Source organism: Tursiops truncatus, chromosome 20 (assembly GCF_011762595.2).
Source record: "Tursiops truncatus isolate mTurTru1 chromosome 20, mTurTru1.mat.Y, whole genome shotgun sequence".
In the NCBI taxonomy this organism is placed as follows: Eukaryota; Metazoa; Chordata; class Mammalia; order Artiodactyla; family Delphinidae; genus Tursiops; species Tursiops truncatus.
In genome coordinates this window covers 48,604,382-48,616,898 of record NC_047053.1, presented here as the reverse complement: position 1 = coordinate 48,616,898, position 12,517 = coordinate 48,604,382, and the positions used below count along the sequence as shown (strand labels likewise).

Below are 12,517 nucleotides of genomic sequence, written 5' to 3'. Positions count from 1 at the left end.
CACACGTGTGAGCATTCCTGCAACCCCACTCAGCGGCGCCGCCCCCATGCCCTCTCTTGAAGTGCGGATGAAACAGAGAACAGATCTGCTCGGCCCCCCAGGCCTGCGGAGGCTGGCGGGCTGGGCTGGGCTGGGCTGACTTTCTAGGCACTGTGCTGTGTGTGAGTGATAAGTGAGCGTCTAGCCCCTGCTCTGGGGGATTCTCCCGGGATCTGTGGTGAGGAGATAAAGCTGGGGATTAGGGAGCAGATACAGCCACAGGCCCGGAGCAAAGCTCACGCGTGATGCTCTCCAGACAACACAGGAGGAGGGCGGCCTGGAGCCAGGGCAGGCCCCGCAGACCCCGGCTCTCCTGGTACTTGTGAGGGGTGGATCCCGGGGCCATGTCAGCACCTGAATCAGCACAGAGGCCGAGCAGGTGAGTGTGCACACAGACCTTGGGCTGCGGGGATCAGAGCTGGATGGAGCCTCCATGGATCTCTGGGCAGGCCAAGGCCTAGGTTCTAACCTCTGGGTGAACAGCAGTAACCAGGTCTGCTGCTGTCTCTCCCGTCCAAGCACTTCCCCTGGAGCCGGGCCTGGGTTCCCCAGTCACCCCCACCCCATCCCATCTGCTACTCCTCTTGCAGAGAACTCTCTTAGAAGGACAACGGAGACCCGCGGAGCAGTCAGAGGGGCAGGAGTTGAGATTCACTATTGAGCTGGGCACCGAATAAGACGCCTATCTGGCCCTGGTCTTCCAGGAAATTACAGCTTAGTCAGATGTACAGGCCCTTCTGCAGAGAATCTGAAGCTGTGGGAGGATGGAGGATACAGCCAGGCAGTGATGAGGTCACCCGGCCTGGAGCACTTGGGGGGCTCCCTGGAGGAGGTGGCTCTGCTGGAGCCTTGATGGATGTGTAGGAGGGAGCTGAGGAAGGGTCAAGATAGAGGCCAGCAGAGGTCAAGTCACAGAGGCAAGATGTACAGATATTGGTGCTCCTGGAGCCCAGGTGCAGGGTCAGGTTGGGGGAGGACACCAAGGACCCTCCCTTGATGCCAATGAACCCCCCGACGGAAGTCTGAGAGAGGCCTAGAAACCCCACACAGCTCTGGCACGCACCCCAATCCTGTCTCACTGGTCTTTACAGACCAGTCTCACCCATTTTGGACACCGAGAGTCTCCCTGGGCACGTGGGGGACAAAGGGCTTTCTCCCCAAAGGTTGAGCTTTGCTCCTGCAGCTTTGGTCTGAACCCTCCCCTGCCTTTGCACTTCCTGTGTGGCCCCTCCCCCACCAGCACACTCTGGGGTACCAGGGCCTCCTGGAGGGCAGGCAGTGGCCACAACATCAAAACCAGCTATCTAAGGAGATCTTGCCACCATCACAGAGAGCCCTTCAGGGGCAGAGATGGGAAGAAATTCCCGGGACTAGGCAGATCAGAAAATAGCTCCCGGCCACCCTCCCCCGCTGCCCCGCCGCTGAGCACCAGGTGCTGGAGAAGGACAGCCCTGGGCTGACGTTCCCGCCCCCTGTAACCTCCGGTCCCATTAAGCCAGCTGCAGCAGCCCAGCCTCACCGCGCAGAGCCTGGCATAATGGAGCGTTAGAACAGAATCGAATTTCCCTTTAATTACAATGGCCCACAGATACTGTTTAATTTGTAATCGGGGGGTTAATGCGGTTTTCCCCTCTTGCAGTTGTGGGGTTGCCTGCGCACACGTGTTCTCACCCACATGGCTGCGCTGGGCCGCCCCGCAGGGTGCTGACCGTGAGTGTCCCGCCTCCCCCGACCTCCGCCCGCCTCCGGCCAAGCCCACAGCACACGAGACGTCTGTGTGGCCGTCACATGGCGTACGGCGCACACATGCATGAACCGTCCGAATAGGCAGACAGGGGCATAATTTTTCCTCTAATTACATATTCAGCACTTCTGAGAAAATGAGATTTTAGTAATTCAATTGGACTGAGAAGCAGGGCTATAATAAAATGAAATTTGTAACAATCGTGCAGTTAAATTAGTTAAATGGAGAGGAAGGAGCTGTGGAAAACCGACCCCTCGATCTCCTCAGGACTAATCAGACATTTGAACGGAGTTGTGCTAACAGAGCCCTGGCATGAGGCGGGTGGTACGGGTGGGAACGCAGAGTCAGGCCTGGCGGGCAAGGCCGGGGTCTGCAGCGGGTGGAGGGGGACAGGCAGGCAGGCAGGCAGGCCGAGAGCAGGCCGGGGAGGATCTGTGTGAGGCAGCCCAGGACTGAGGAGCAGAGAACAGAGGAAATGAAGGTGGCTGGGATGGAGAAACCCAGGCATGCTTTCTGGATCTGGTGGTTCTCAAACTGCAGCGTTTCAGAGCATCCCTGCTGCCACCTGGAGCAGGAGGAAGTCGCCAAGGAGACGGAGGTTTGTGCAAGAGAGCTTGAGGGGATGTTCCCGAGCAAGCCGTGAGGGCTGCCTGGGGGAGGGAGTCACAGCTGGGGGCTGAAACTGTGGGGTGCCCATGCACCCTGCATGCCCAGCCCATGCCCAGCCCCATAACGAGAAGCTCAAGCTGGGAGGGAGAAGCAACGTCCCCTCCTGACCAGCCCAGAGCATGGCCGCCTCTCCCCCTACGCCTGCACCTCTCTGGCCCTGCGGTCCCTCCTTGGGGCCGGTGCACACGCCTGCTGAACCGAGTTTCAGAGGCTCTGCTGAGCCTCTGTGTTAGACACAGAGCTGCAGCCTGTCACTAAACTCTGCGAGGGGACAGCAGCAGGCCCACGTGGGGCCTTTTGGGGGGAAAGGGGCCACCCGGCCCTGCCCTCTCGGCCAGAGCTGGCCACGGACCCTCAGTGCCTTGGGCGTCAAGACAAGGTGTCGACACCCAGTGTTGGGGGAACCCCGGATCCCAGAAACAAGGGTCTGAGTCTGCTCCACAAGCTGGGGCATGGTTCTGAGAGGGGCCGCGGAGAGGCCCGGGGGCATCCTGTACAGCTTCTTTCTGACTCTGAGCTGGGCCTCTGTCTTCAGGGGTACCATCGTTCAGGAGAACATCCTTCTGGGAAGACTCAGGCAAGATAGCAAGTCACTGGAACCCCAGAGCTGGGGGGAAGGATTTGAAAAGGAAGAAGGTACCCTGCCCAACCCACCCAAGGGGCCTGGGCACTTTCCCTGCCGGTGCCCGTGTACTGCTGGGCTCAAGGCTGTCTGGGTGGGGGAAGGCCCAGATGGAGGCCCTGATGGTCAGCCGGTGCCGGTCTGCTTCCTGCCCAGCCAAATGCAAAAGGCTTGCAGACAGGGTGCCCCACTTTCACCAGGTCTGCTGCCAGGGGCCACCACATACAGAACCTGTTTCCCTGCGCTCAGCTCCTCCTTGCCCAGGTGCTGTGGGCGGCTCTGGGCCAGATGGAGTCCAGACAAGCCTGCTACAGCTCACCCTGCCCGGCCTCCTCGGAGCCTTTGCCAAAGCCCGACCCTTCTGCTGAGCCAGGTAAACAGTCTGGGGCCGCACCGAGGGGGCCCGGCTCCGAGGGTGGGTGGGACCTGCCCCCTTCCCTGCTGCCTGAGCACATTCTAGAACATCAGCAGAAGTGGCTTTCTGCCCGCCTCTGCTGGCAGGGCCCACCCTGGCCATCACCCTGGCAGCTGGGATGGAGGCAGAGGGGAAATGAGTACGAAAGCTGGAGGTGTTGGCATCAGGTTCTGGGGAGGTGAGATGAGGTGAGGGAAGGAACCTCCGGGAGGGGTGGGCTTCGCTGCCGTCCTCACCTGGGCGGGGGCTGCAGGTGGACAGGCCCTGGGGCAGGATGTCAAAGCTACATCTGGGGGTGCGGTAGGGAGACAGCCCCAGGCCGAGCTCCTTACGGGGCCATTCCACTTACCCTGCAAATTCCCCCGAGACGCAGGTGCTGGCCTGTCCCTGATCCACAGAGAGAAGTGAGCAGCTGGGGGGCCTTCCCTCTGGGGGAAGGAGGGCAGGGCTCCCCCCCCCCGGTCAGATCCCCTCCAGGGGGTGGGCACCATTTCACCCCTTCAGTCTGGGGAAGGGAGGTGCTGCAGAATTAACGTCTTGGGCATGGCCACCTTTGCCCAAGGAAACTAGCATCGCTGGTGGCCTAGCCTGCAGGGCAGGGGATCAAAACACAGACAGCTCTCCTCGCTAAGGGATGGGAGCCCATGGCGGGGCAGCGGTCGGGCCAGAGTGAGCAGGGTGAGCCCGAAGCTCTCTCTTTTTTTTTTTTTGCGCTACGCGGGCCTCTCACTGCTGTGGCCTCTCCCGTTGCGGAGCACAGGCTCCGGATGCGCAGGCTCAGCGGCCATGGCTCACGTGCCCAGCCGCTCCGCGGCATGTGGAATCTTCCCGGACCGGGGCACGAACCCGTGTCCCCTGCATCGGCAGGCAGACTCTCAACCACTGCACCACCTGGGAAGCCCCATTTTTTTTTTTTTTCCCCGAAGCTCTCTTGTCCCCCTTCTCCCGGCATCAGTCTCACCCAAGGGACCTAATGTCTCACGTCTCGCTCATCTTCCACTCTTGGCGCCAGGAACAAAATGCACGTCATCGGCTAAAGGAAAGACCTGCCACACCTTAATCTTCCTAGAACCAGGATGAAGTATGCCTGTGACATGGGCCCCAGAACAAAACAGCCAAACCGAGGGGGAGGGGAGGGGGGAGTAGGGAGGGGTGGGAGTGGGGGAGAAGGATTGGGGGGAGGGGTGGCATGCACTTTCCGCCCTCCAGAGCCTTCTGCACCCAGCCCCCTGGGTGGGCTTCCACCTTCCAGGCTGCCGCAAGCCGATCAAATATTTATCCTTGCTTCATTTTCCAAAAGGGGAATGAAGAGAAAGCAATAGAAAGAGAGAGGAGAAAAACAATCCAAGTTTCTCATTTGAAAGTTAATTAGTCTAATTAGGTCTAATTAAGAGCCCCCAACACAATGCAGCTCACAGATGAACTGCAGGTCTCCTGATTTCCTCTGGTTCTCATTTCAGACCAAGCGTGGGGAAACCTGGAGGGGTGCAGGTTCTGACACGGGCACGGGTGGGGTCCCCTCCCTCCTGGGGTCAGGCAGGGGGCCCACCGAGACAGAGCCCAGGCAAGCAGGGATTCCTCCACAGCAGGCCTTCCCAGGGCGTGCTCAGGAAAGCAGGCCAGGGCAGGTGCCAGGGGAGCCCGCTACCAGGTGCTGGCAGCGGAGATTCCGACTCCGGAGCCACAGACCCAGCAAAGTAGCAGCGGGAATGGCTGGAGGGGCTGATTTCTGAACCAAGATCAAAAGAATTAAGTAGGCTTAGCTCTGAGCTGAGGATGGAGGGGAGTCCTTGAGCCACCCACGGGGAGGCGAGGCTGTGGAAGGGGTGGGGGGATTCAGGATGGTCCGGAGGGAGGGCAGAGCCTGGTGACATCGAACACCCTGGCACTGCAGTCCAGGGGGAAGCAGCCCAGCCCCGAAGAGTGTGCACCAGAGCCACTGAATTGGGCTTAGCACTCACCGGCCAGAGGAAGTCCCAGGCCGCTCGGAGCCCATCACCCCTCCTGCCAGGGCTGCCCCAAGCCAGGTCTGCCTGGGGCGTCAAAACAAAGGGAAATCGCCAAGAAAGTTTTCGAATAACGGAAATTCTGCCTCTGCAGAATTTCTCTGTGGCCACCTTACTGTTTACATGTATGAAAAGTTACTGCATTGTACACCTTATAGTGGTCGAGTATTATGACATGCAAGTTATACCTCGACAAAACTGTGAAAAATCGTAAGGGGAAGGGACTGGAACCCCTGGCTTCTGGGAACCTGGAAACACCCTGAAAATAGTGACCATGTGGACACCAAGGGAGCCAAGCTTGGAGGGGGACTCCACTGGCAGGGTCCCAGTTCCTGGCTAGGGCTACCTGGGCAAGATGGGCACACCACCCCCACACCCACCCATTTTCTTATCCTCCCTGTGCCTCAGTTTTTGTCTTCTGTAAAATGGGCTCACAACCTACATTTTGGGGCTGCTGGGAAACTCACAAGAGCAGTGCCAGGCACAAGGCAATGCAGTGCTGGCTCCCTCCCGCCCCTGCCCTCTCTGGGGTCTCTACTGAGCACCCTGTAGGGCAGCACTGATCTGGAGGGGTGTGTGTGCCCACGCGCTGCACTGCACCTAGGTCTGGTGGTGACACACGGTCTTCTGACCTCTCACCCTCTCCCCTGCTGGCACCCTCACCCTGAGCCTGCTCACAGCCCAGGGTCTGCTTGCATCCCCAGGGGGAGGGCCCCTTGGTGGGTGCCTCTGTTTTCCCAGCACAGCTGTCCATCTCTTGCCTGGATTTCTTGCTCTAGACTCTCCCAGTCAGCCCTGGGGCCTCCTCAAGCCCAGCTCCACCCGGGCCACCACAGCAGAGCCAGAGGTGCCCGAGCAGCCTTGGGAAGCTGCCTCTCTTGGCTGCTGGGTCCTCTATTCCAGTCCCCGGCCCAGGGACAGCACAGAACCCACCAAAGGCTCTAGCAGCTTCCAAGGAGGAAGGAGGAGGAAAATGCATAGGTAACAGCTCTCCGACTGCAGAAGGGTGGGGGGGTTCCTGGCTGGATGTAAGTCACCGGGCCGGGTTGGGTGGTGGTGGTCAGTGCTTTATTTTGGGGAGCTGGAAAACAGCAGAGCTGGCACTGGGAGACTCAGGAAGCCCCAAAGGCTCTGGACGCCCAGGCCCTCTGTGCCATCCAGCTCTGAGCGGCACTGACCTGTCCCAGGCACCCTAGCACCCACTGGCCCCCGAGGAACTGCATAGGCAGGGAACGTTTGGCCAGGCAGGGCCTCCAATGTACATTTTCAATTCTAAATTAAAATAAATCCCATCATTAACTTGGGAATAGCACAATTACACTGCCTTTGCTCAAGCATGGATTTAAACTGTTAACTTGCTAAATGGAAATATTGAAGATAAACAACACACTTTGTGACCTTATTTTAGCAATTCCTTTTCTGGATTTAATATATCTGGAGCTTTAAACAACAGAAGAGGCCACGTCCACCAGGGCTGACCCTACCCCAGGCCTGGGGCTGGCCACTCGGGCCGCACCATGTCATCTATCCCACCACTGGATGCAATGCTACCCCCAAGGACCCAGGACGAAACTGAGACCCGGGAAGGAGAAGGGCCAGGGTCACTGAACAGGGGAGAGGCAGGCCTAGCTCACTCCCTCCTTCCACACCCTGCCAGTTTCCACTTGCCCACCATGACCAGTGCACTGACAGAGGGCAGAGCAGAGCACAGACGTGCCCAGGGAGGCCAGGCTTCTGGACAACCAGGGCTCGACGGGAGGCTCTGCCTGCCTTCAGCCCCGGGGACAGGGACAGTGAAGGTGGCCCAGCAGGGACAGCCTGCACCTCCTCTGCCAGCCTGCCCGCACGCTGGTTCGTCCTCCCAGCTGCCTTGTCCTAGCGCCCAGCCAGGCCTGGGGCACGCAGGCTGTGTGTTGGCTCATGCGTCTCGGGCTGACACTCTAGCCTGAAGAGCGACTCCGTCTCTACCCACAGTCCCAAATGCTTAATCACACTGCGGAGGTTTCAGACGTACACGTGTCACCCTTGGAAACCACGCACGGGCTCCCACCAGGCTACCTGCTAGGCCCCGGAGACCCCTCAAATGGCCACCCTGGCCCTGCCGCGCTGCCGGGACCGTGGGAAATCTGGCGTCACTTTCTCCTTGGGATGTGAGCCCGGAGGAGCTGCACGCTGCACGCGGGGTGGAAGCGGCAGTCCCCACTGGCTCTCAGACGTCAGGGATGGACATTCACATCCACTCGAGCCCAAGCACTTGCTCGCGGGGCACCCATGGCCTGGCTTTCATCCGAAGAAGCCAGAGGGTCTGGGTTTTTCTTTACGCACGCCCTAGGCAGGGGCGAGGCTCAGACGAATTGCGAGAGTCAGGGGCCGCCCCTCTTTGGCCAGGGGCTCCTCCTCCCAGACTTACCCACTATCACGTGTGGGCAGGCAGTGGGAGAGCCTCTCCCACAAGGCCCCTGGAAGGGCAGCTGAGGACTTTGCAGGCCACACTCAGCCCAGGACCAGAAAGCCACTGCTTCCACTGTCTGCAAGCCCTCTGAGGGCAGCGCCCGCACCTCCCTGCTGTGGGAGCCCTGCTCCAGTGCCCACGTAACAGCGGCAGCCAGACACAAGGGCCCCGTCCTGTATGATTCTGTTGAAGTGAAACGTCCAGAACAGGGAAATCCAGAGACACAGGGCAGATTAGGGGTGTCAGGGACTGGAGGGAAGGGGGAGCGGGTGCTTAACGCACATGGAGTTTCTTCTGGGGGGAAATGACAAAGTTCTGGAACTAGAGAGTGGAGATGGTTGCACAGCTTTGGGAATATACTAAAAACCACGGAACTGTACACTTCATGAGGGTATATTTTATGCCGTGTGAATTATACCTCAATTAAAAAAAGAACCACAGATATGAACTATACGGTTAGGAAAAAGGAAAGAAAGAGGGCTTCCCTGGTGGCGCAGTGCTTGAGAGTCCACCTGCCGATGCAGGGGACACAGGTTCGTGCCCCGGTCTGGGAGGATCCCACATGCCGTAGAGAGGCTGGGCCCGTGAGCCATGGCCGCTGGGCCTGCGCGCCCAGAGCCTGTGCTCCGCAACGGGAGAGGCCACAGCAGTGAGAGGCCCGTGTACTGCAAAAAAAAAAAAAAAAAAAAAGAAAGAAAGAAAGAAAGAAAGAAGGAAAGAAAAAGAAAGGAGGGAGAGAAGGAGGGACGGAAGGAGGAAGGGGGTGGTGGAATAAAAGAGCCAAGTTTCCCTGCCAGCCCCCTCGCCCCTGAGCTTTCCCGCCCTTTGAGCCTCTAAGCCCCACAGAGGCTGTGACAGAAGACCTGCCCCATCTTTGTCACTTGTGGCCACTTAGCCACTTGCCAGCTGGCTGCTCAGGTGGCTGGGCCTGGAGGGGTTGCCCGGCTGGGGGTGTTGGAAAGGGCGGCGGGTAAAACAGAAAACAGACCCTTTGCTCCCCGAGGCTGCCCGCAGAGGGAGGGCAGACCTCAATCACACAGTGAACGTTTACTGAGCATCTTCATGTAGCCGGCACTGTCCTAGGTGCTTGGGAAACACAGTGAACACAACAGTCCTTGCCCTGGTAGAGGCAAACAAAGAAGTGAAATGTGATGTCAGAAATCCACGAATGCTACGAAGAAAAGTATAGCAAAGGGGATGCGAGGGAGAAAGATGAGGAGGGGTGGCTGCACTTCTAAATGGCTTAATAACAGTCAACAAGGGTCTCAAGAGAGAGAACAAAGTCTTGGAGGAAATGAGAACGCATGTCAGGCGAGTGTCTGGGGACTGGCACTCCCGGCAAAAGACACAAGAACAAAGGCCAGGAGGCTGGAACCGCCTGGGGAGAAACACACATCTTCCTGTTCAGGTAGGCAGCGCAGCCCCAGCCCATTTCAGGTAACCTCTGCTTCACTCCCTTCCCAATGTGTTTTCCCCACCAGGCTCCATGCCTGGAATCGACCTGGTCTCCTTGTCTGTGAGGCCCTCCCAGGTGGTACAGAGGTGACCTGTGACCTTTCCGTCCCTCCTGGGATGCTCTGCTCCCCTCCCCTTCCACCCAGGAGGCTGCCTGCCCCCAGCCCCTGACATGCACCTCCCTGGCCAGGTGTTTGTGACAGTGGCTCGGGGACACTGCGGCTGGGGCACGTGGGGCCACTGCTTCCTCTGGAGCCAGGGAGCTGCCTTCCCATCTACCTTGCAAATGCACCCTGGAGCACGTTTATTCTGGGGATGGTCGGACAGCAGGGACTGTCTCGGGAGGACATGAGGGGAAGGTGCCAAGTGTCCAGAAGGGCACAGCCAGATGTTCACATCTGTCTGGGGCACTTGCCCTGGTCTGTCCCAACAGACCTGAAAGGAGGCTGGAGGAGAGGGCAGGACCCGAGGGTCCTCTGCTGGGGCATGCGGCCTGCCCTGGAGCTCACAGGAGGACTCTTGTGCCGGTGAGGGAGGGGGGAAGACTTTCTCCACCAAGGAGCCAGGGCCCGGGGGCTCACGAGGGCTGAGATCACGTGGTTAAGGCCACGGCCACCAGAGCAACCCACTCACCCCACATCAGTGCCAACCCTAAACCAGAAACCACCAATTCTGCAGGGACCCTCCTTCTCCATGACCCATCTGTTAGCATGTCTGGGGCACACCTCTTCTGCAAAATCTTCCTGTTCACCCACCTTATCCCCACTGCCTGCTGGGTCAGGCCCCATCATCTCTTGCCCAAGCCTTGGTCCTGGCTGTTGCCTGGTCTGTAGTCTCCTTTCCATCCCAGATTCATCTTCCTTACATGTAGAGCTGATCATGTCACTGCCCTGCTCAAAGACCTTCCGTGGCTCCCTATTACCTACTGAAAACAGTCCAAATTTCTCAGCCTAGACTCGGAACCAGTCCCATCATCATTCTCACCCTCACGCTCCAGGCAGTCCAGGAACCGGCCCTGAACACACTCAACTCTCTGTCTCTCCATATAAACTGCTGGCTCCCTGTGGGATGGTCCTGCCCACAGACTCACCTATTGCAGGTCTCAGCCCCACTGACACCCAGGGAAGAGCCTAGCTCCTCTCAGCTTCCTTCCCAGATGCCCCAGTTGGAACTCACCTCATTCCTTCCAGACCTGTGCTGTCCACTAGGGCAGACACCAGCCACATGTGGCTACTGAGCATTTGAAATCTGGCTGGTCCGACGCGCGACGAGCCGTGAATGAAAAATACGCAGTGAACTTTGAAGATTTAGCATGAAAAAGAAGGCCAAAAATCTCCATCATATTCCTTTTTCTTTTTAGAATGGATCATTTTATTTTATTTTACGGCCGCTCGGCATGTGGGATCTAAGTTCCCCGACCAGGGATCAAACCCGCGTCCCCTGCATTGGAACTGCGGAATCTTAACCACTGCACCGCCGGGGAAGTCCCTCCATCATATTTAGATTGATTAAATGTTGCAATGAAAATATTTTGGATTGGGTGAAATAAAATATATCATTACAATGAATTTCACCTGTCTTTTCATGCTGGTCAACGTGGCTGCTAGAAAACGCAGCATCACGTGGGGCTCCCATTGTACCTCTATGGGCAGCGCTGCTCTGTGCCGGAGCAACCTCCAGCCCAGCAAACTTTTCCAGCAAATACTTTGAGCTTTGCAGGCCACGTGGTCTCTGTTGCATCTGCTCAACTCTGCCGCTGTGGCGTGAAAGCTGCCACAGGCAGCACGTGAACAAACGAACGTGGCCGTGTTCCAACAAAACTTTTTTTTATAAAAACAGACGGTAGGTTGGATTTGGCTCAAGGATTCCTGCTCGAGATCACTGGTTTCCAGACTGTTGAAGAGGGCTACTTAGTAAAATGTATTTTCAAAAGAAGGGTGGTGGAGGATTTGAATTGCCAACCTTTTATTTTACTAAATAAGGACATTGAAAACGTGAACAGCGGGTATCACCGTCACTTAACTAAAACAGTTATTTTACACACAAAAGTCAATAGATTGATCTTTATGAGAAAAGTTACTACACTTAGCTTCCTAGTTATCCCACTTTGCCAGGGTAGGTGAAGATGTTGTCAAGGACACAGCCAGCCTGTAGACAGGCAGTGGGGGCCAGTGGGGCTCTGAGACCTGTAGCTACGACAGGGATCCGAAGGCCACCCCATCCACATCCCCTGAAACGCACCAAGCTCTGGAGCAGTGTGACTCCCCCAGACGCCCCACTCCACGCCGATTCAGACGCAGGAGGTTTGGAGAGCCCGGGGATCTGCGTTTCTAGCTGGCTCCTTGTGCTGCGGGTCCGCAGACCAGGCTTTGAGCAGCGAGGCCTAGAGCTGACTTCCTGCGATGATGGAAAAGTTCTGGATCTGCCCAGCATGTTAATCACAATACTCCGTGAGCACTGAGCCCTGGAAACGTGGCTAGTCTGAGTGGAGATGTACCGTACGTGTGCAACCTCCATCAGATTTCAAAGACTTAGTACGAAAACAAGAATGCAAACTACCTCATTGATTATTTCACATTGATCATAGGTGATGGGTTGATAGTTGGGATACATTGGGTTTAAAAAAATGTATTGCAATTCATCTGTCTCTTTTCACTTCTTTTAAGTGGCTACTAGAAAATGTAAACTTTCCTACTGGCTGACGTTATATTTTGATCGGACAGCATTGCTCTAGAGCCTCTGAAGGAGAGAACCAGTCAGCCTCTGTTGCATTCCTCTGATGACAGGCAACTTACTACCTCACGTAACAACCAATGCTCAAGCTGGGAGATGCCAGTTACAAATGTTCTTAGAGATTTTTCTCTAAACCCACTGCCTGTTCCCACCCTCTGCTCCTGTCCAGGTGGGGAGGGTCTGTTCTCCCTTACGTGCCAACCTGCTGACCTCAGCCGGGATCCGGGTTGAATCTCCCGGATACGTTTAGCTGATGCTCCTAATCGCCCTTCTTTGAACACACCATGGTTTGGCAGTAACTTCCCCCCCAAAATATGACAATTGGGATGGAAAAAACCCACACATATGTTCTCCATTTCTAACCCCACTTCCTGGTCTGGGC

At 57.1% G+C, this 12,517-nt stretch overlaps 1 long non-coding RNA gene across 3 annotated transcripts; it reads left to right on the top strand.

Moving 5' to 3' along the window:
- Positions 1-260: 260 nt before the first annotated feature.
- Positions 261-10,964, top strand: LOC141277330 (uncharacterized). Of its 3 annotated transcripts, none has more exons than XR_012328513.1 (4): positions 261-418; positions 2,988-3,088; positions 3,275-3,447; positions 10,763-10,964. It is a non-coding gene; the product is annotated as an uncharacterized lncRNA (long non-coding RNA). The 3 variants fall into 3 exon arrangements; XR_012328514.1 differs by lacking the exon at positions 10,763-10,964 and adding an exon at positions 4,416-4,609; XR_012328515.1 differs by lacking the exon at positions 10,763-10,964 and adding an exon at positions 4,502-4,604.
- Positions 10,965-12,517: the final 1,553 nt, after the last annotated feature.